We start from the raw sequence: 22,024 nt of genomic DNA on the forward strand, positions 1-22,024 counted from the left end.
AAACCTCCAGTCAAATCTATCTTTATTTATATTCATGGATATAGTCCCATTTGCTTTCCCACACCAGTTCAACTTGTGTTGTCTATGCATCCGTTTGAAGATTATTGCTGTTACTATTATTCAGGATTGCATATAAATAATAGTATCTAACTTTCTTGCCTTTAACTCTTGCGCTCCTTCCAGTGCCTTGAGCATGTTGTGCTGACCTTCCCTTGTTGCATATTGCCTTTCCCTTCACCTAAGTTATCACATACTGTGGTGCTGGACTGCTAACGACAAGTTTCATGGCTCAAATCTACCAGTTGCCCCTCGGAAACCCCTTATGGGTCGCTGTGTGTTGGAACTGACTCAGTGGCACTTAGCAACAACCACCACTACCCTCTAGTTAGTGATTTACCCTTCCACTTTTCTCCTACCCCTGATAACCTTCAAAGAATGCTCCTCTCTGTGAGGAAATCTTTCTTTGACTTTTTATAGTAGTGGCTTCATACAATGTTTGTCCTTTTATGACTGAATAATTTCACTCAGCATAAGATGTTCCAGGTTCATCCATGTTAAGGTATTTTGAAGATTCATCATTATTCTTTAAAATTGTGTAGTACTCCATTCTTTGTATGGACCATAGTTTGCTTATTCAATCTACCAGCGAAGATTTTTTTCTACTGTGACTAATGCTTCTATAAACATGGGTGTGCATGTCTGTTGTGTCATAGCACTTATTCCTGTGAGATATGTACCTAGTAATGGGATTGCTGTATCATATGGTATTCTTATTTTAACATTTAAGGAAGTGCCATACTATTTTCTGTAGTGGTTGCACAATTTTAGATTCTTAATAGTAATATATGAGAGTTCAGTTTCTTGACAACATTTGTTGTTCTAGTTTTTTAAATTTTTTAATTTTAACTTTGCTATTAATGTGGATCATGACAAATTATGGACAAGAGTGTGGAGAATGAGTATTCTGGAAAACTTAATTGTTCCCATAAGGAATCTGTACATAGATCAAGAGGAAGATGTTCAGACAGAACAAGGGAACCCTGAATGGTTTGAAATTAAGAAAAATATGCTCCAGGGTTGTATTCTTTCATTATACTTATTCAATATTTATGATAAGCAAAATATTTGAGAAGCTGGATTATATGAAGAAAAATGTGGCATCAGGGTTGGAGGAAGGTTCGCTAACATCCTATGACATACAGATGATACCACCTTGCCTGCTGAAAGAGAAGAAGACTTAAAATACTTACTGATGAAGAATAGGGACCACAGTCTTCAGTATGGGTTGCACCTCAATGTAAAGAAAACAAAATTCCTCTCCACTGGATCAAGAAATAACATCAGGATAAATGGAGAAGAGATTAAAGTTGTCAAAGACTTCATTGTACTTGGATCAATCATCAACACTCATGGAAGCAACAGTCAAGAAATCAAATGACGTATTGTATTAGGCAAATCTTGTGCACAAGACCTCTTTAAAGTGTTGAAGAGCAAAGATGTCAGTTTGAGGACTAAAGTGTGCCTGACCCAAGTCGTGGTATTTTCAATAACCTTCTAGTGTGGTGCCGTGGGTTAATGTGCCAGACTGCAAAGCTGTTTGAACTGTAAGGTCGGTAGTTAAAGCTTACCAGCTGCTCTTGGAAACCCTATACAGGATCACTATGGTTCGGAACCAACTTGACAGCACAGGACAACAGCAACATATACATGTGAAAGTTGGACAATGAATAGCAATGACACCATAGAAGAATTCATGAATTTGTGCTATGGTGTCAGAAAATATTAAAGAATGAACAAATCTGTGTTGGAAGAAAGACAGTCAGAATGCTCATTGCATTCTGGCCAGACTTTATCTCTCATACTTCAGCCATATTGTCAGGAGGGCTCAGTCCCTGGAGAAGGACATCATTCTTGTCGTTAGCAGTCCAGCACCACAGTACGTGATAACCTGGCAAAGAGGAGCATCAGCAAAAATCAGGAAGACCCCCAGTGTAATGGACTGACATAGTGGCAACAGCAAAGTGTAACAACAGTTGTGAAGATGTTACAGGACCGGACAGTGTCTTATTCTTCTGTGCATAGTGTCCCTACAAGTGGAAACCGACTGATGGCACTTAACAATGACAAAGAAGTCCTGGTGGTTCTGTGGGCTCAACATTAATGGGAAGGTTGGCACTTTAACCCGCCAGCTGCTCTTTGGGAAAAGCTGAGGCTGTTTGCTCCTGTAAATGTTCACAGTCTTAGAAACGCTAAGGAGCAGTTCTAGGCTGTCTTATATCAGGGTTGCTAAGAGCCCAAGTTCAGTCTGCAGCACTGGGTCTGTGTTTTGGGTTTTCTAATGGTTAATGATCCCGAGCATTTCTTTGTATGTTCTTGGCTGCCTGCATGCTCTTTTTGGGGAAATGGTGGTTCCTGTCCTCTGCCCATTTTTATATTGGATTGTTTGTCTTTTTGTCGTTGCGATGTTGCCGTTTTCTATAAATTTTAGAGATTAGTCTATTGTCTGATATGTCTGATACCTATTTTTTTCTCTGTTTACTCTTTCAGTGACATCTTTGGATGTGCACACATGTTTAATTTTGGCAGTTCACAGTGGCCTAGTGTCTTCTACTGTTTATGCATTTTCATCTATGCTTGCAATATATTTATTTCATGTATTATGGCCCCTAAGTTTGCTCCTATTTTTTCTTTGATTATCTTTATGGTTTTAGGAATTCTGGTGTGGTGCTGTATGATAAGCATTAGACTGCAAAGTCAGCTGAACTGCAAGGTGGTGGTGGTGGTGGTTATATGCTGTGGAGTCGGTTCCAACTCATAGTGACCCTGTATAGGATTTTCAAAGCTGTAAATCTTTACGGGAGCAGAAAGCCTCATCTTTCTCCCACAGAACAGCTGATAGTGTCAAACTGCTGACTTTATGGTTAGCAGCCCGATTCGTAACCACTATGCTACCAGAGCTCCTCGAACTGCAAGGCAGGAGGTTCAAATTCACCAGCTGCTCCTTGGAAACCTTACACAGGGCCACTATGAGTCAGAACTGACTCCACAGTGCTCAACAACAACAACAATGCGTTTATGCTGTATGTTTAGGTCTTTGATCCATCTTGAGGTAGGTTTTATATATGGTGAGGGGTATGGATCTTGTTCCATGTTTTTGAAAATGAATATTCAATTTTGTGAGCACCATTTGTTAGGAAGACTCTTCCATTTAAAGGCTTTGGACCTTTCAAAAGTTCAGTTGTCCATAGATGGATGGGTTTACTTCTGTTCCATTGGTTGATTTGTCGGTCATTATTAAGGCACTCTGGTAGCATAGTGGTTACGAATTGGGCTGCTAACCTCAAGGTCGGCAGTTCAAGACTACCAGCTGTTCCGTGGGAGAAAGATGAGGCTTTCTGCTCCCGTAAAGATCTGTAGCCTCAGAAACCCTATGAGTCAGAATCGATTCCACAGAACTTAACAACAACAACAACAACAACATACCAGTACTAGGGTGTTAAGACTACCGTGACTGTTTTGCGCTTGGTAAATTTGAGGCTTCCTACTTTATTTTTCTTCTTCATTAGTGCCTTACTTCACTGGGATCTCTTTCCATTTCTTTAAAGAATTATGATGAAACCTAGATCAATATTATATTATATCTATAGATCACTTTGGGTAGTATTGGCATTTCCACAATGTTAAATCTTTCCACCCAGAAGTGTGGTATATTCTTCCATTTATGTAGATCTCTTTTAATTTATTATAGTAATGTTTTATAGTTTTCTTTGTATAGGTCTTCTGTTTCTCTGGTTAGATTTATTCTTACATACTTCATCTTCTGACTGGCTATTGTAAATGCTATTGCTTTCCTGATTTCCTTTTCAAAATTCTTTCTGTTAGTGTAGAGGAATCCAACGGACTTTTGTACATTGATTATGCACCCTGCCAGTTTACTGAATCCTTCTATTAGTTCCAATAGTTCTTGTTGACTCTTTGAGATGTTCTATGTAGAGGATCATGTCATCTGCAAATAGTGAGAGCTTTACTTCTTGGCATATTTGGATGCTTTCCTTCTTCTATGCCTCTTTCTTTACTTTCTGCTCTGTTTATAACTTCTAATACAATATTGAGTTGTTGTTGTTAAGTGCCTTCGAGGCAGTTCCTATTCATAGTGACCCTGTATAGGGTTTCCAAGCAGCAGTTTAGTGCCTATCCTACAGCCCACACTGGGACTACCAATACTGAGTGTTGTTAAGTGCTGTTGTATGGATTACAACTCACAGAGACCCTGTATAGGGTTTTTGAGACTAGAAATCTTGGTGGCAGGAACAGACAGTCTCATCTTTCTCCAGAGGAGTGACTGGTGGGCTCAAACTACTGATCCTGTGGTTCACAGTCTGGTGCTTATCCTACAGAGCCCCCGCTTTCTCCTCACAGTTCTTCAGAGTGTTTTATTATTATCCTTTTTATATAGTTCGTTCTCTTGTGACACCTCCTAGTACATTTCTCCTTTGTGTTATTTGTAGTTACTTTTCCTCTGTGAAATTGACAGTGGTTTGTCGATTTTATTGATACTTGCTGGAGATTTTCCGTTATTTGTTTCATTTTCTTTTTTTTTATTGTGGTTGTAGTTTTTCTTCTTCTTCTTTATGGTTCCTTTTCTAATTATTACAGATATTGGGTTAAGGTGTTGATTTTTGTTCTTTCTTCTTTCCTTGATGTGTGTGTTTGTGGCTATAAATTGTCCTCTGAGAACTGCTTTTGCTGTGTCCTAGAGTTTGACATGTTCAGTTTTCATTCTCTTTTGGATTGCAAACCACAAAGTTGGTGGTTCTAGCCCTCCAGCAGCTTCATGGAAAAAATCTGAGACTTTCTGCTTCCACAAAGACTTAGAGCCTGGAAACCCTCTATAAGGTTTCTAGGAGTTGGAATCAGCATGATGGCACTTATTAACACTCAGTAGTTTTAAAGCAAAGCATTAGTCAGTTTCCCTGTGTTTGATTTTTTCCCCCCCTTTTCTGGTTGTTGTTGTTGTCAGGTGCCATCCAGTCAGAACTGACTCATAGCAACCCTATGCACAGCAGAACAAAACAATGTCCGATCCTGGGCCAACCTCACTACCGCTGCCACACTTGACGCCATCAATGATGCCATCTGGCTGATCCATCTCGTTGGGAGTCTTCCTCTTTTTCTCTGACCCTCCACCTTACCCAGCATGACATCCTTCTCCAGCGACTGTTCTTTCTGGACAATATGTCCAAAGTATGAGAGACAAAGCTTAGCCATCCTGGCCTCCAAGGAGCACTCTGGTTGCATTTCTTCCAAAACAGATCTATTGGTTCTTTTGGCAGTCCATGGCACTTTTAGTATTCTCCTCCAACACCACAACTCAAAGGCATCAATTCTTCTACGATCTTCCTTATTCACTGTCCAGCTTTCGCGTTCATATGAGGTTATTGAAAATACCATGGCTTGGGTCAGGTGCACCTTAGTCCTCAAGCTGACATCTCTGCTCTTCAATACTTTAAAAGGTTCCTGTGCCCAATGCAATACGTCATCTGATCTCTTGACTGCTGATTACTGACTTTTAATTTTATTGTACAATGCTTTGAAATATTTTAATGTTTTAAATTTATTGAGGCTTGCCTCATGGCTTAACATATGGTCTTTTTGGAATAATGCTCCATGATTGCTGGCAAATAATGTATATTGTGCTGTTGTTGGGTAGAGTGTTCTGTATATGGTTATAAGGTAAAGGTTGTTGGTTGTATTATTTAGTTCTTCTGTGTCTTTGTTGATTTTTCTCCCACAATCTTCTCTTCTCAGCTGGGTTCTATAATCTGTTGCCATAGCCACACAGAACTCAGATATCAAATGCAGAGTTCTGGTGTTTATTAGAGATGATAATGAGTTACAATTTGGGGTCAGAAATGCTGAGGGCACAGTTGTTTCAGTCAGCTGCTGATAAATGCCCAGAGAACACACCACTCCACTAGAAGCCTCAGCCAGAAGGCCCTCGATTCTAGCTCCGAGAGTCAGCAAACCGAGCCCTCTCACTTAGGTCCCTGAGGGCACCCCACTTGACAAGCACACTTCCTGCCCAAAGTCACTCAGCTTTACTTGTTCGGTGGGCTGGGAGCCCACTGCTCTGTCTGCTGTTACTCTGCCACTCCTCTGGTGTCCAAGCTTTATTGGTTCTGGGTTGAGGAGGCTCAATGTACAGGGATCTTGTGATTCAAAGGACACACTTTACTAAGGTCTCTTCTTTGATGGTAGTGAGGTCCCTCTTCCTGCTTCGGAGAAGGTTCATTTTATACATACACTAGAGATTCAAGTTGTTACAATTATATTTAACTGCTAACATCCACAGCTGAATCATGCCATCCTATCAGTATCTTCTCCCACCTTCTCTTACCCAGACATTGTTGTTGTTGTTAAGTGCCGTCAAACTGGTTCTAACTCACAGAGACCCTGACTATACAAATTTCCAAGGAGTGACTATGATTTTGAACCATTACCTTGTGATTCAAATGGACCTTGTGGGCTAGTGCATTGCCTCCTTGCCTGAGTGGTTTCTGCCAAGAAGTCAGAGTTTAGTCGTATTGGTTTTCCTTTGTAGGTAACTTTTTGTTTTTCCCTAACTGCTTTGATTATTATATGTCTTGGTGATTTTCTTTTGGGATCTATCCTATTTGCGATTTAGTGAGTGCATATCTTGAATGCACATCTTCTCATCTTTCTGGAAAGTTTTCTTTCAACAGATCTTTTATAATTTTCTCAATGCTTTTTTTTTCCTCTTTCTTTTTCTGAGATTCTGACCTCAAGTATGTTATTCCTTAGGATGGTGTCCACATAATTCATAGATTTTCTTCATTTGTTGTTGTTGTTTATTCTTTTTTTCTGATTGTTCCTCTAACAAATTAGTATTAATTTTTCTAATTGTTTTTCATGGATTCAATTCTACTCCTTAGCCCTTCCTATGTGTTTTCTATTTCTGAAATTTCAGTGGTAATCTCCTGAATTTCTATTTGCTATTTTATGTGTTTTTAAATTTTCCCTTTATCGTGTCAATTTGTATTTGCATGGTTTTGGTAAATTCTGCAATTGTTCTGTTTCTCTTCCCCCCACCCCCCCCTTAATTTTAGCTATGATTTCGTTGGTATTATTTTCATTTTGCTTGATCCCTTTCTTGGTCTGCAAAAAGGACCAAAGTACAAATATTTTGAATTCCTCATCAGGTAGTTGCCAAAGCATTTCTTCCTCTTAGCATATGAAAACTATTTGCAGGGTGACAGGAGATCTGGAATGCACTTGGATGAAAGATATTTGTTCTTAAAACACAGCAGCTAATGCCAACCCTAGGAGCCCTGGTGGGACAGTGGTTGAGGAGGGCTCAGCTGCTAACTGAAAGTTTGGAAGTTCCAATTCATCAGCTGGTCCTAGGGAGAAGGATGTGGCAGTCTGCTTCCCTCACAGCCTTGGAAAATGGATGGGGCAGTCTTGTCCTATAGGATTGCTATAAATCAGAATTGACATGATAGCAATATGTGGCACTGTGGACTAATGCGTCAGACTGCAAAGTCACTTGAACTGCAAAGTTGGTGGTTCAAGCTCACCAGCTGCTCCTTGGAAACTCTATACAGGGTCGCTATGGGTCGGAATCGACTTGATGTCACTTAACAACAACTATTAACTATTCAGAACAATGGATTCTTCAGCTCCAAAACTCATTTGGAGTCCTGGTGTGGTGTTATAGGATAAGCACTGGACTGCTAGCCACAGGGTATACCACAGACCCTATACAGAGTCACTGTGAATCTGCTGTCTAAGCTGTTGACCATAAGGTCAGTAGTCTGAATCTACCAGTTGCTCTGCAGGAGAAAGGTGAAGATTTCTGCTCCTGTAAAGATTTACAACCTCTGAAACCCTATAAAAAGTCACTATAAATCGAAATTGACTTTGTGGCACCCCTCACCTCCCATACCTCTTCCACCACCATGAGTCTGTTATAAGTCAGAACCGACTTGAAGGTACTTAACAACTTTGTTGTTGTTGTTAAGTGCTGTGGAGTAGGTTCCAACCCATAGAGACCCTGTATAGTGGCTGGTGAGCTTGAATCACTGACTGTTTGGATCAAACCGACTTTGCAGTCCAGCACATTAACCCACAGCACCACATCAGGACTTCGCTTAATAACTACGAGTAGTTTAATCAGCTTTATTACCACGAAAGTGCCCACACAAAGCCCGGTGGGGTCACCGATTAATCAGGTGATGCGAATTCTGGTGTTTAACAGACTTCGGCATTCTGGGAAACCACAGGACATTTTCTGCCAACGCTCTTATCAATTTCACCTCCAAGTTTACATCAGCAAGGGCGGTTCTCAGTTTGCTTTCAATTTCATTCCATTCATTTAACAAACCGTGATTATACAGAATCAACAGGAGCTCAACATTGCCTAAAATTTGGTGTTCAGTAGAGTTCTGAGATTTATTGATTCTTGTTCAAAATCTCAGGGATTCCAGAATTTCTTGATGAGATCATTAAGTGGAACAACCCCCGCTGTCCCTCCTTTGCCCTTTTGTCCTCTGTCTTCTTCCTCTTCTCAAAGTGAATCTTAAAAGGTAGGTGGGTGCCTCTGCCTGTGGGCCACATGCAAGTTAGTAGGTAATTGGATCATTCCACAGCTCCTTTCCTGCTTGACACAGTGCCCCAGCATGGCGAGTGGCCTTTCCACAGTTTAGGACCAGAGGCTAATAATAATGGCTGCTCTTTTCTCTCGACCATCAGATGTCTCTCCTCTCTGCTTCTCTCCTCACAATGCATGCTTAGCTTTTGCTTGGCTTTTGATTCACTATTTAGAGAAACCCACCCAGCAAGCCAGCGCTTTGCCAGTGGTTGGTTATAGATGCAGAGTGAAGGCAAAATAGATGGCTAACATTTATGGAGTGTGTACAGCTGTCCTAAGTGCTTGATGCTCAGAAATGGGTTATAGATAGGTGCTAACTGTTAACGTCAGCTTAGACAAGAGGAGACTCAGGCACATGGAGATGTGGTGACTTTCACCAGAACACACAATAAATAAGTGACAGAGCTGGAATTTGTGAATCTAGAACCCTCATAGCAACCCTAAAGGACTATGGGTACAACTGCTCCACAGAATTTCCTAGGTTGTAATATTTATAGGAGCAAACCACCAACCACCAGGTCTTTGTCCCGGAGCCACTGGTGGGTTTGAACTCCAACTTTTTGTTTAGTACTGAGTACTTATCGACTCGGCAGCACACAAAAACAATAGCCTAAAACCCTATTTTATGTGTGTGGATTTGAGTATACCATCTGGATAGTATACTTTGAAGGACCAAAGGACACTGCCCTCACTGTCCTGCCATGTGCCCAAGCTTCTTCTGTGAATGACTTCGTTACCTGTCCTAGTCTCTGCATGCAGACAAACCTGTTCAGATTGACTCCTGCTTCCTCGCCTTTTTAGCTGTGGCCCTGACCCTCAGTATCCTCATCTATTAAATGGGGCTAATAATACCTTCTTCAGAGGATCACTATGAGGACTCAGTGATATTGTGGATAGAAGGCACCTGGCACAGAGAGTCCACCAGTTATTAAAGGATGGAGAATTGGGAAGAAACACGATAAACTGTTGGCATCCATGAAGACTTCTAGGGTATCAAATATGGGGCAGAGAATGTTTGAATTTTTCAAAATTTGAACTGAAAATGTTGCGTATATCCAAGAGGGTCTTCAAAATGTTCATGGAAAAATTCTATTATCTTTCAATTCCATTTTCCAATGGACTTTTAGGAGCCCCTTACGGTACAGAGAATGCCTGTATACCCTTTACGTAGTTCACTTAATGTGAACATTTCACGTTATTTACAAATAATAGTTGTTATTGTTACTTACTGTCAAATCCGCTCAGATTCATTGAAACCTTCTGTTCAATAGAAGGAAATGTGGCCCAGTTCTGGGTCATCCTCACAATGGCCAGCATGCTCAAGTCCACTGTTGCTTCAAGCTTTGGGGCCGATCCATCTCATCAACGGCCTCCTTCACTCTTGACAACCAGAGATCTCTCCTGAGAGCATGGTAATACCAAGAAAGTTGTTAAATATTTTATTGTAATCCATAAGGTTTTCTTTGACAGATTTTTAGAAGTAGATCATCTGTCTTGATCTGGGAGCTTCACAAACACCTGTCCTTTATGGGTGACCCTGCTGGTATCTGAAATACTGGTGGCATAGCTTCCAGCATCACAGCAAACTGACAAACTGACAAATGGTCAGTGGTTACAAGGAATAAAATTATAAATTTACATTGTGTAGATACTATTACGGTTAGCCCGCAGACTTTTTCCAGGTTTTGCCAGTCTTTCCATTAATGCTCTGCTCCAGAATCTAATCCAGCATCCCACAATTCAGTTAGCCATCATACTGTCCAAGTCTCAGCCAATCAGTGACAGTTTCTCATTCTTTCCTTGGTATTCATAACCTTGACTCTTTTGAAGAGTATTGGCTAGTCATTTTCCAATGTGCCTTTGTCTGACGTTTCCTCATGATTAGATTGAAGATATCCATTTTGGCAGGAACACCACAGAAGTGAGGTTTTTTTTTTCTAATATCATCCTTGCATCCCTGAAATAAAACCCACTTGGTCATGATGTTTTATTTTTTAATCTGTTGTTGAATTCTACTTGGCTAGGATTGTGTTGAGGATTTTTATATCTATGTTGACTAGGGATATTGGTCTATAGGTTTCTTTTTAGTGATGTCTTTACTTGGTTTTGGTACAAGGGATATGCTTGCTTCAAAAATGTGTTTGGGAGTTTTCCATCCTTTCGTATTTTCTGGAATAATTTGAATAAAATTCGTGTCAGCTCTTCTCTGGAAAGCTTGGTAAAATGCACCAGTAAGGCTGCCTAAGACTGGACTTTGCTGTTGGAAATTTTTTAAATGACTGGGCCATTTTCTCCTTTTGTTACAGGCCTGCTCAAGTTTTCTGCTTCACTCTATATTAGTTGAGCTTAGGTGCTGTTGTTCTTGTTAAGTGTTGTTGAGTCAGCTCTAACTCATAGGATTTTCAAGGACTGGCAGGTGGGTTTGAACCACCAGCCTTGTGGTTAGCAGTTCAGTGCTTATCTTATAGTGCCACCAGTTGTGTTTTTCTGAAAATGTATTCACTGCTTCCAGATTTTCAAATTTATTGAAGTAAAATTCTTTTTTTTCACCCTTTTTTTTTTTTTTATAGTGGCAAGCACAATGGAGGCCTAACACAAGTTCTTTGGAGGGAACAATTCAGTTTCAGCCTGGTTTGGGATATATCAATGCCAGACATAGGGCTTTCTTTTTACATTAGACATGGCAAGATTAAGCCTTCATTGGGCAGGCTTGGGGCCTTGCAAAGTTTGAGGAGCCAGACACACACAGCAGGAGTAGGATTTAAATGGGCATGTTTTCAGGCAACAGTTTCAGCTAGGCTTTTACTACCAGGGTGACCATGATTAGGGCATTGGATGTCCAAGTTCAGATAGCCTTGCTATTGCAAATTAAGAGCAATTTTGGCAACATTGTCAGGCAGGCTTAAGATAGCATGACCATCCATGCTTGAGGTTTTTTAGGAGCCAGTTTAGGCAGGTTTAGATTTGGATGGCAGTGGAGGGCCCAGCCTGCTGTTCGGCATTCTTGCATCAATCTACCAACTAAGGGAAGAGGCCATTCCCAGAAACACCCCTCCAAGGTAGGAAACCCACAGAGAGGAATGGAGTGGGGTGAGACAGGCCACCTCAGCCCAGGAAACATTAGCCCTTAGCAGTATGGCTGTGGATTGGAAGGCAGAGGGGATGATGAGATGGGAGTAAGGTCTCTGGGGTCGACAAAGGCAGTCATGAGGGGGGATTCAAACACTACCTGACAATACGCCCACAGGGCACCCAGACACTACCCATCCACCCTACATGCTCGTTGGCCAACCACATGCCACCAACCAGGCCTACCATGAGTAAGCATATGCTCATCCTCACCGCACCGAGTGTCTGGCCCAAGGATGCATCGTCAGCTCTGAGAGACTAGTGTGTTATAGCCAATGTGGTAGGACCAGCTCCAGAACCAGACTGAAGTGGAGAGGTGGGAGGTGGGCCTGGACACACATACAGTCTGACCCAATCCAACGATGGGTTAAAATGACAGTCATGAAGGAGGTACATGCAAACAGGTTCCATGAGAGTGCATTTTACATGATCAGGAGTAGTAGAGCTTTCTACGGCCTGAGTCAAACAAGCCTAGGTATTCAGGACCAAACTGTGAATTTTTACAATCTGAATCAGGTAGGTGCAAAACCTTTACAGGCCTGTTGTTGTTAAGTGACTTAGAGTCGGCTGGTGAGCTTAAACCACCAACCTTGCAGTTCAAACCGACCTTGTGCTCCAGTGCTTATTCTACAGCACAAACCAGGACTGCTTGCAGGCCTAGGCTTTGGAGTTTTTGCACAATAGGGTCAGGAAGAGTTAGGTTCTCTTGAGAACAGATGTTGCAACACCTGCAGTGCACAGCACAGCAGGCGCTCTGGCTGCGTTGGAAAGTCATTGATTGGATGAGCCAGGCAAGACCGTTCAGTCATTGGTCCCAGCCCCTCTGATGCCATAGGTCAGTGTGCAGACAAGCAAGTTCATGCCATGTGCCACACCCTGGCCTACCCTGTCATGCTCTGTTAGCAGTTGGAGAAGATGGTGAAAAGCAGAGGCCAGAGCGAGGAGAGTATCTCAGTTAGCATTTTTTGCTCATCCTTTATCTTATGCAGGTTAGGCCCAGGCCTAGGAGACCACAATGGTACCACATTGGTAAGGTAAGGTTACAGAAAGAAGAGGACAGAAAAGACAGAGAAGAGGACCCCATTTGAAGGCTAGGCGAGGATAGCATCCAGAGAGGGGATCCGTTTTTGCCTTACTACCCCACCCTGGCTGCAGAAAGATGGCCAGCGAATCTTCGCATCGAGGATGCCTAATATGTGTGGCACTGTGCCCACGAAGATGAACTACACCGCAAGGCTGCTCTGGGTTTGTGCAGTGGGGAGCACACAGGGAGGAAGATGACCCGTATAACCTCTATCCCACTACCTTTGGGTGCTAGAGGCAGTAGGAGGAACCATGGTCAGACTGGAATACCCGAGAGAGCCTCCAGGCGGGCAGCTCAAATGTGAATAGTGGACCCCAGAGCCCTAGACAACAATGTCCAGGGCATACGTGTCCTGCCTCTTTAGTGAGAGTTACTAAAGAAGACAGTGTCCACTGGAACACATTCCCCCCACCCACCACCACCAGTAATTCTGTTGTTCAGTGCCCTGGAGTCAGTTTATCTATTGCTACCCTGTATAGGGTTTCTGAGGTGCAGCTGTTAAGCTTGAATCACCAACCTTGTGGTTCAAACCGACTTTGCAGTCTGACGCATTAACCATAGCACCACATATTTTCATTGGCTCCGATGTGATGTCACCGCTGTCATTTCTTATGCATGTTATTTGCATTTTCTCTATCTTTTCTTTTGTTAGGTTTGCCAATTGCTTGTCTTGTTGATTCTTTCTGTTGTTTTTCCTATTTTCTAATTCATTTATTTCTATTCCACTCTATTATTTCTTTTCTTCTGGTGAGTGTAGGTTTACTTTGCTGGTCTTTTCCTAATTACTGGAGATATTGTGTTAAAGTGTTGATTTTGATTCTTTAATATTTTTGGATGTGTGCATTTATTGCTATAAATTGCCCTCTAAGCACTGCTTTTGCTGTGTCCCAAAGGTATTTTTGTTTTCATTTGAGTAAAGGGAGTTTTTATTTCTTTTTTTATTTGCTCTATGGGCTGCGAACCTTAAGGTCAGCAGTTCGAAACTACCAGCTCTTCTGTGGGAGAAAGATGAGGCTTTCTGCTCCTGTAAAGATTTACAGCCTCAGAAACCCTGTGCAGGGTTGCTATGAGTTGGAACCAACTCCACGGCACATAACAGCAACAACAAATTATCCAGAAGCTTTTCAGTAGGGGGTTATTCAATTTCCAGGTACTTGATTTTGTTTCCTTGATCTTTCTATTGTTAATTTCTAATTTTATAGCATTGTGATCTGAACAGTATCCCAGGGTCATAAAATTTACTGAGCATTGCTTTGTGGCCTAATATATGGGCATTTTTGGAGAATGTTCCATGTGCACTGGACAAAAATGTGTATTGTGCTGTTGTTTGGTTGAGTGCTCTGTGTAAATCTTTGAGGTCAATTTGGTTGATTGTGTTGTTTAGTTCTTCTGTGTCTCTTAATTTTTTTTCTAGTTGTTCTGTCTTTTATCAAAAGTGGGGTATTAGGATCAAGCATTGGACTGGTTCATCATGCCTGCCATTGTAAAACAACAACAAGAAAGAATTATACTCCAATAATTTTCAAATCTAGAAGAAATGGATACATTTTTAGAAAAACACAACATGTAGCTCTATTAGATAAGCAGTGAGCTTCTAACCACAAGGTTGGCAGTTCAAACCCACCAACTGCTCCTCAGAAACCCTATGAAGAGTTGCTGTGAGTCAGAACTGACTCAATAGCACTCAAAAAGGAAAACAATAACTATTATTGTAGGGTTGTCTGTATCTTTATTCAATTCTATTACAGTTTGATTTATATCTTTTGAGGCTCTTTCATTGGGAGCATATACATTTATTATAGTTATGTTGTCTTTTTCAATTGACCCTTTAATCATCCTTCTTTGTCTCTTATGTTGGTTTTTGCTTAAAAGTCTATCTTATCAGAAATTAATATTGCTATGCCTACTCATTTTTTATTACCATTAACTTGATATATTTTTTCTGTCTTTTAATTTTAAATCTGTTTTTGTCTTTGTGTGTAAGGTGTGTCTCTTGTAGACAGCATACTGAAGGATCGTATTTACTTATCCATTCTGCTAGTTTCTGTCTCTTGATTGGTACATTTAATCCATTGATTTTAGTATAATTATTGATAGGTATGAATTGATTGCAGTCATTACTGCTCTTTTCTTTGTTCCACATATTTTTCTGTGCTGAGTTCATTTTGTTTATATGTTTTCTTGTCAATTTCTTTACTGCTGTTGTTTTAATGTTTATAAAATATTTGTGGTTTTCCCTTTTCTTGATTTGATGTGAAGGTGTATTAATTTTCTTTGAGATTACACTGTAATTTAAGAGTTTGTTTTATCTTGAATTCTATTTGACTTCCTTGCCATTTGGAATTTTGTAACTATACTTTTCTCAGTTTTAGCTTTGTAGTTGTCTTGATTACAAATTGATAATAGATATCTCTGATTCCCTATTTTCAGTCTTGTAAATTTGTTTCCCTTTTGATGCTTCTATATCTGGAGTGAATTCTGGGTGATGTTGCTGTGTATGTCAATCTCCGGTCTTTATCTGCTGTTGTTTGTGATCAGTCCAAAGGATTCTCTTTAGTGGGTTTTGTAATGCTCATCTGGGTTTGTTTACAAATTCCTTTAATTTCTGTTTATCTAGCAATGTTCTAATTTCTCCATCATATTTGAGGGTCAGTTTCGTTGCATATATTATTTTTGGTTGGCATTTTTTCTTTCAGAGTTTTATATATGTCTTCCCATTGCCGCCTTCTTCTTCTTCTTCTTTAAGTTTTTGTTGTGGATTGAGTGACAGTTTACAGGGCAGATCATCAGTTTTACATTCAACAAATCATACAACTTGTTTCATCACAATGATTACAATCCTCTCTATGTACCATTAGTTAACAGTATTTCTCTATATTCACATTAGCTCTCTCTTTTTTTTAAAACACTCAGGCATATATAATAATTTACACCACCAAAGGGCACGTTCTGCAAGTCTGCCTCCTGGCCACTATCTCTTAGTCCCTCTCTTCCCATGAATCTAGAGTCCTCAGCTGCTCCCTCTCTCCATGCCCCCATCTCTGCCTCCACCTCTGGTGTCACTGCTTCTCTGGACAAGGTCCCACATTCTGCTTGTGCTTTTCTCCCTTGATGGTCCTAGGGTCCTTTGTATCTGAACTGTAAGATTAACTACTCTCCTATTTTTGCTACAAAACTTCTACCTTTACAATTGTGACAATTGCAATTAGTCATGATAATAATTACTCGCTATTGAATCATAAGAATCTTATCCCCATCTCTTTTAACCAGACCCATCTAGACAAGATGAGCACTATTCAGTGGGGACTCTTTCTTCCATCACCCTGTGTACAGAGGGGATAGCATTGATCCTTGATGTGAAGACTCCTTCCCTCTCTGTTGGTATTTAGAGTTATTGCCTTCATGAGTATAGGTCAGGTTCATCAAATTGTAGCAATTTATCCTTGTTTCCTTTATCAAAGATTGTGTTTTTTTCCCCATTGTCTTCTTGCTTCCATGGTTTCTGTTGAGAAATCAGAGCCTTAATATTATTGGTTCTGCTTTGTAGATAAGTTTTTGTTTTTTCAGAGATGTGCTTTTAGGATTCTTTTCTTGTTTTTGATTTTGGAGAATTTAATTATGATATGTGTTGGTGATTTTCTTTTGGGGTCTGCACTGTTTGGGGTTCTTTCAGCTTCTTAAATGATTATTTTCTCATCTTTCATTATCTTAGGGAGATTTCTTCTAACAGCTCTTTCACTATCTTTTCTGTGTTTTCTCTGTGGAATTCCAATCACCTGAAGTTATTCCTCTTCATATCATTCCACATGAGTTTCATGCCTTCTTCAGACTTTTTTTTTTTTTTTTCATTCCTTTTTCTGATTGTTCTTCTAACTTACTAGCATTGAGAGATTTATCTTCAAGCTCACTACTTCATACTTCCATTGATTCAAATCTACTCCTGTGCCCTTTCAGTGTAATGTCCATTTCTGAAATCTTAGCGTTCATCTTCTGGATTTCTATTTGTATGTTTTGTCTTATCTTAAATCCTTTATCTATTGTGTTTGATTGTTACCATAGTAACTTTCCTGAAATTGTCCTTGTTTTCCTCTACCTTCTGTCAATCCTTTCAATGTTTCTAAATATCGTTCTCTTGAAATCTTTTTCAGGTAGTTCCATTGCCTTTTGTCCCCTCAAAAATGTTTTCTAGCTCTGCCTCTTAGTCACGTGTTTGAGCCACTATGTCTTGTTTCTTCATGTGAATAAAAATTGTCTGTTGCTTTCACGACATTGTGGTGGTATTGTATTTGTATTAAGTTGATGCTTGTATGTTGATGTATTCTTAGGCACTCACCAGCAACCTCCTGGTAGGTGTAATCAGGAGATGAACTTGCACACTGTTTTATGTTCACTGTTCATTCAGTTCAGTGTAGGATGGATTTGGCTGATATTGGTTGGTGTCATTGATATAGTTCTTGCCAAGTGAGGGAGAGTAGAGAGGACAGCTATGGCTGGGCTGTATGACTGCAGTTTCTGTCACCTGTAAGGTGAGGCAAGAAGAGAAATCACACCCACACAAGAGAGGGAAAACAAACACAAACCAGCAAACAGTGAAAAAAAGAAAATAGTAAAAGATAAAAAAAGGAAAAAATCAGGCAGCAGCTAGGAAAAGAACACAAAAACCAAAGAGAGAAAAGAGGAAGACCAAGTAAAATAGTTAGAAGAAAAAACAAAAAGGAAGGCAAAGACCTAAACACAATTAGAAAGAGGAATGGGTGAAAGGGAAAGAAACCAGAGAGTAGTAACAAAAACAACAACAACAATTAAATAAAATGGGATAATAAGAAGAAAGAAGCAGTAGTAGTTGAAAAAAGAGAATCAGAAAAAAAAAAAAAAGAAAGAAAGAAAAAGTGGAAGGGGAGCTAGAAAGGAGAGACAGCAAGAGAGAAAAGGCAACGGAGAAAGAATTGAAAAATGAAAACAATGAAAGCAAAAAGACAAAACAAAACAAACAGGGCAGGTGCCAGATCTACAGGTGCCAGATCTAGAGAGGAGACAATTCTGGGGTCTCTTGCCAGCTACAGACTTGACATTGTAGGTGAGTAAGGAAAGGGATGGTAACACTTAAGCCTAGAGGGATTTCCTGTAGGTCTGTTCTAGGCACCCAGTCCAGAAGGAGTTTGTGCAGACCCAAAGCAACTGGGTATCAGGGTATTTCCATCCCAGTGGACAACCAAGCATGAAAGGTCCCTCTAGTTCACGGTTGACCAGAACCGTCTCGGCAGGCCATGCCTGATGGCAGGTTCTGGGGTTGGTGCTCCTAGCTCCCTCCATAGCTTAATGTGACTCTGACAGCCCAGCGACCAGGAGGCTTCCCTGGGAGTTTACCTGAATGGGGGCTGTTTATACCTAGTTACCAGGGCAATGTGGGGTACAAGAAGAAAAGAAAAAAAAATCATCCTTTTCTGTCCACCAGTGAGTGATACGTCTCTGTGCTACCTACTGCCCTCTTGTCTTCAAAGTTGCCTGTGAAAGTTTAAGATGACCACACTGTGGCTGGCCAGGTCACCGGCACAGGTCATCAGTTTCTTTTCTCTGTGTGTTTATTTTTTGGTGGTTTTCTTTTTCTTTTTTCCTCTCCCATGCATCTGTTCAGCTGCTTCTTCTAGTGTGGCTGCCTAGGGCTGACTCTACAGATGGGGAATAAGGTGCATCTGAACAGGTGCAATACGGATAGCGTTCCCCTCCTTTAATGGGGCCCACAACTTGGTGCTCACTTCCATGAAGCTTCCGTGAGGGCAGACGCGGGTGGGGGCCAGCCTCACCTCTGGTCACCAGGGGGATGTGGGGAACAAGAAAAAAGAATGCACCATTGTCTATGCAAGCCACTGGTATGTTTCAGCAACACCAGTAAGTTTTCTTGCCTCGGAAGAAGCCCCTCTCAAAAGCTTAAGATGGCTCTTCCTGTCTGTGGTTGCTTCATGTCACCAGTCTCCTTATTTTGCCATGTCTGCTCAGCTTTCTCTCCTAGTACCGTTCAATCCACTTCTCTACCCCTTCACCTGAAGCTCAGAGTTCCAGAACTTTCATCTGCACCTGTTTCATTTGGTTATCCAAATCTTTGTTGTGGATAGTTTGCCATCTTGCTGCCTCCTGGTCAGGTATCTATTTATGATTTCTAAGGTGCTTCAAGGGAGCTCTGGTAGCATAGTGCTTACAAACTGGCTGTGGTTAGCAATTCGAAACTACCAGCTGTTCCACGGGAGAAAGATGAGGCTTTCTGCTCCTGTAAAGATTTACAGCCTTGGATACCCTGTACAGGGTCACTATGGGTCGGAATCGACTTGACAGCACTTAACAACAAGGTGCTTTCAGGGTCTGGCTTGTGACAGAAAGACCTGTAGGAACCATCTTCCTACTTCACTATCAGAAACATTTTTTTTTTTTTTTGTAATCATGTTAAGTATATATGGCTAGGCTTCAAAAAGTTTGTAGAAAAATGCAATTGAGAGATAATGGAAATTTTCCATGAAATTTTCAAGCCCCTTGTATCTACCAAAATATTTGACCTTTCAACAGTGTTCACATGTACAGTTCAATGACATAAATTATGTTAATGTTGTTCAACCATCATTCACCCTGACCCATTCCCAGATGATACTATCACCCTTAAGAGAAATTCAGTGTCCCCTAAACAGTGTGTCCTCTTCCCTGCCCTGCCACCCCACCTGTCAGTGATCTTTTTATCATTCAGCATCATGTTTTCAGGGACCATCCAAGCTGTAGCATGTAGCATTTCTCTGATGGCTGAATCCTAGTCCACTGCAGAGGTGGACAACATTTTGTTTACCCATCCATCTGTTGATGGTCATTTCGACTATTTCAAATTTTGTCAGCTCCGGAATTTTAACTGGTTTAATACCATTTCCCTGAGAATAAAAATTGAGGGCTCACAGAGGAAAGAGGCACGTACAAGGTCAAGGGCAGGGGATGTCAGGGTGGAGTGAAGAGAGCAACCTTACTCCTGCCACCCCAGACTCCCACCCACGCCCCCACCTGGTACCTGGCTGCAGGTTGACCTGTTGTAGGATCCAGGCAATGGAGGACTGAGGAAGAATGGCTGCTTCATCAGCAGAAGCAGGAAGCTTCTGGAACCAGGCTTCTCTAAACATCCTGGGGCTACTGGCCCTGTTCCCTCTCTTTCTGCCCAGCTGAAAGGAAGAGTTTTCTATGCCAAGCCCCCAGCTGCCACTCAGTGGGGGCCTTTAATCCTCTTCTGGCTCAGGGACAAGGTCCAGCCAGGTTTGGTGGGCTGTTCCAGAAAACTGATATTTGCCAGCCTGAAACCCTAGGCCCACCCAGACCAGGGAGGGAATTCTAGCAGCAAGCGGATTCCCACTGATTTGAGCTGACAATCAGATCTATGAGAGCTCATCAATAGAGGTCCAGTGAGCAGAATGAGAGAGGTGACTAGCCAGAGCTACTTCTCCCATAACCGTCGCTTCCAGTCGTGTACATGCACTGGGCCCTGGGCTGTGTGGAGATTTAGCAGCCTCAGCACAAACAGAAAAGTCTTCCTTTCATCCCAGAGCACACCTGCAGGGTGGAACCTGTGAGGTCTTCCCACCCCTATCTAGTCTACAAGGGACTTTTCCCCCCCAATACATACTTAATTCTCATCACTCTCCATGAAGGAGCTCTGGTAGCATAGTGGTTATGAATCGGGCTGCTAATTTCAAGGTTAGCAGTTCAAAACTGTGGGAGGAAGATGAGGCTTTCTGCTCCTGTGAAGACTTACAGCCTCAGAAACCCTGTGCAGGGTCGCTATGAGTTGGAACCGACACTCCACGGCACACAGCCACCACCACCACTCTCCATGAGGTAGGCAGCAAAGGGTTCCAAAACAAACCAAGCCCCTTACCATTGTCTAAGGAGCTCTGGTAGTGTAGTGGTTATGAATCGGGCTGCGAACCTCCAGGCCAGCAGTTCGAAACTACCAGTTGTTCCTCAGGAGAAAGATGAGGCTTTCTGCTCCCGTAAAGATTTGCAGTCTAGGAAACCCTGTGCAGTGTCACTATGAATCACGCGGTACTTAACAACAACAACCATTGAGTCTATTCTGACTCATTCCAACTCTATAGAACAGAGAAGAATTGCCCCATAGGATCCCTAGGACTTTCGGGAGCAAGGTCTGCAGTTCAAGCTCACCAGCTGCTCCTCGGAAACCCTATATCAGGTCGCTATGGGTCGGAATTGACTCGACTGCACTTCATAACAATAATATTGAGAGAGGAAGGGGTTGTGGCCTTGTCTGGGGAGCTCCACTGCCAAGTGCTGGGCTTTCTGATGCCACTGTGTTGCCCCTTGCCCCAGATCTGGCCCACCCACAGCCGTGGTGTGTGGGCAGCACTAAGTAGGTGTTTTGGACATGGCTGTGGTCCTCTGGGGTATCTCAGTGTTTCTGCTGCAGAGTGGACTGTGATCTTAGGTGGGTCAGAGGTGGAGTAGAGTCCCCCACAGACATTAGAGATCCTAATGCAGTATGTCTGTGCACGTGCATGGGCTCATATGGACACGTGCTCTGTGCTTGGCCAGGGTTTGGCATGCACTTGGTGAAGCCTGCAGAGAAGCACTTGGCTGGATCCTTACCCTCGTCTGGCTTTGGCTTCCTGCTTCCTTCCCGACAGGCCCGGGGAGGCTAAGCCACACAGATGGCCATCTGGCTGGCACTTTAGGCCACGCTCCAGATCCAGTGCTTACTGGCAACCCTCTCCTTCCCCCACTCCTTCTCTGAGCCAGTGCCTCTATCTACTCTGCAGAGAAGCCGGGCCAGGATGGAGAGGCATTGGAGGCGGAGTGTAGAGGCTGTTCACACAGAGCTCTCCATCTGCCCCCATCAGAGACCCTGCTTGGAGAAAGTTCGTGTGTGTTCTGCTGAGGCTATGAGGACTGGGGGACAGTGGGTATCATGATGCTGCCTCAAAAGGGCAAAGTCCACATGACTGTATTCATTCCTCAGGACAAGCAGTGGCTTGTTCTCATGGAGGCGAAAGTGGGGACCACCATCTCCATGAAGCATGTAAAGTGCCATCGAATCTGTTCTAACTCATAGTGACCCTTTATGGAGTTTCTAAGGAGCAGCTGGAGAGCTTGAATTGCTA

The sequence above is a fragment of the Chrysochloris asiatica genome, unplaced genomic scaffold (genome assembly GCF_000296735.1).
Source record: "Chrysochloris asiatica unplaced genomic scaffold, ChrAsi1.0 scaffold00020, whole genome shotgun sequence".
Lineage (NCBI taxonomy): Eukaryota > Metazoa > Chordata > Mammalia > Afrosoricida > Chrysochloridae > Chrysochloris > Chrysochloris asiatica.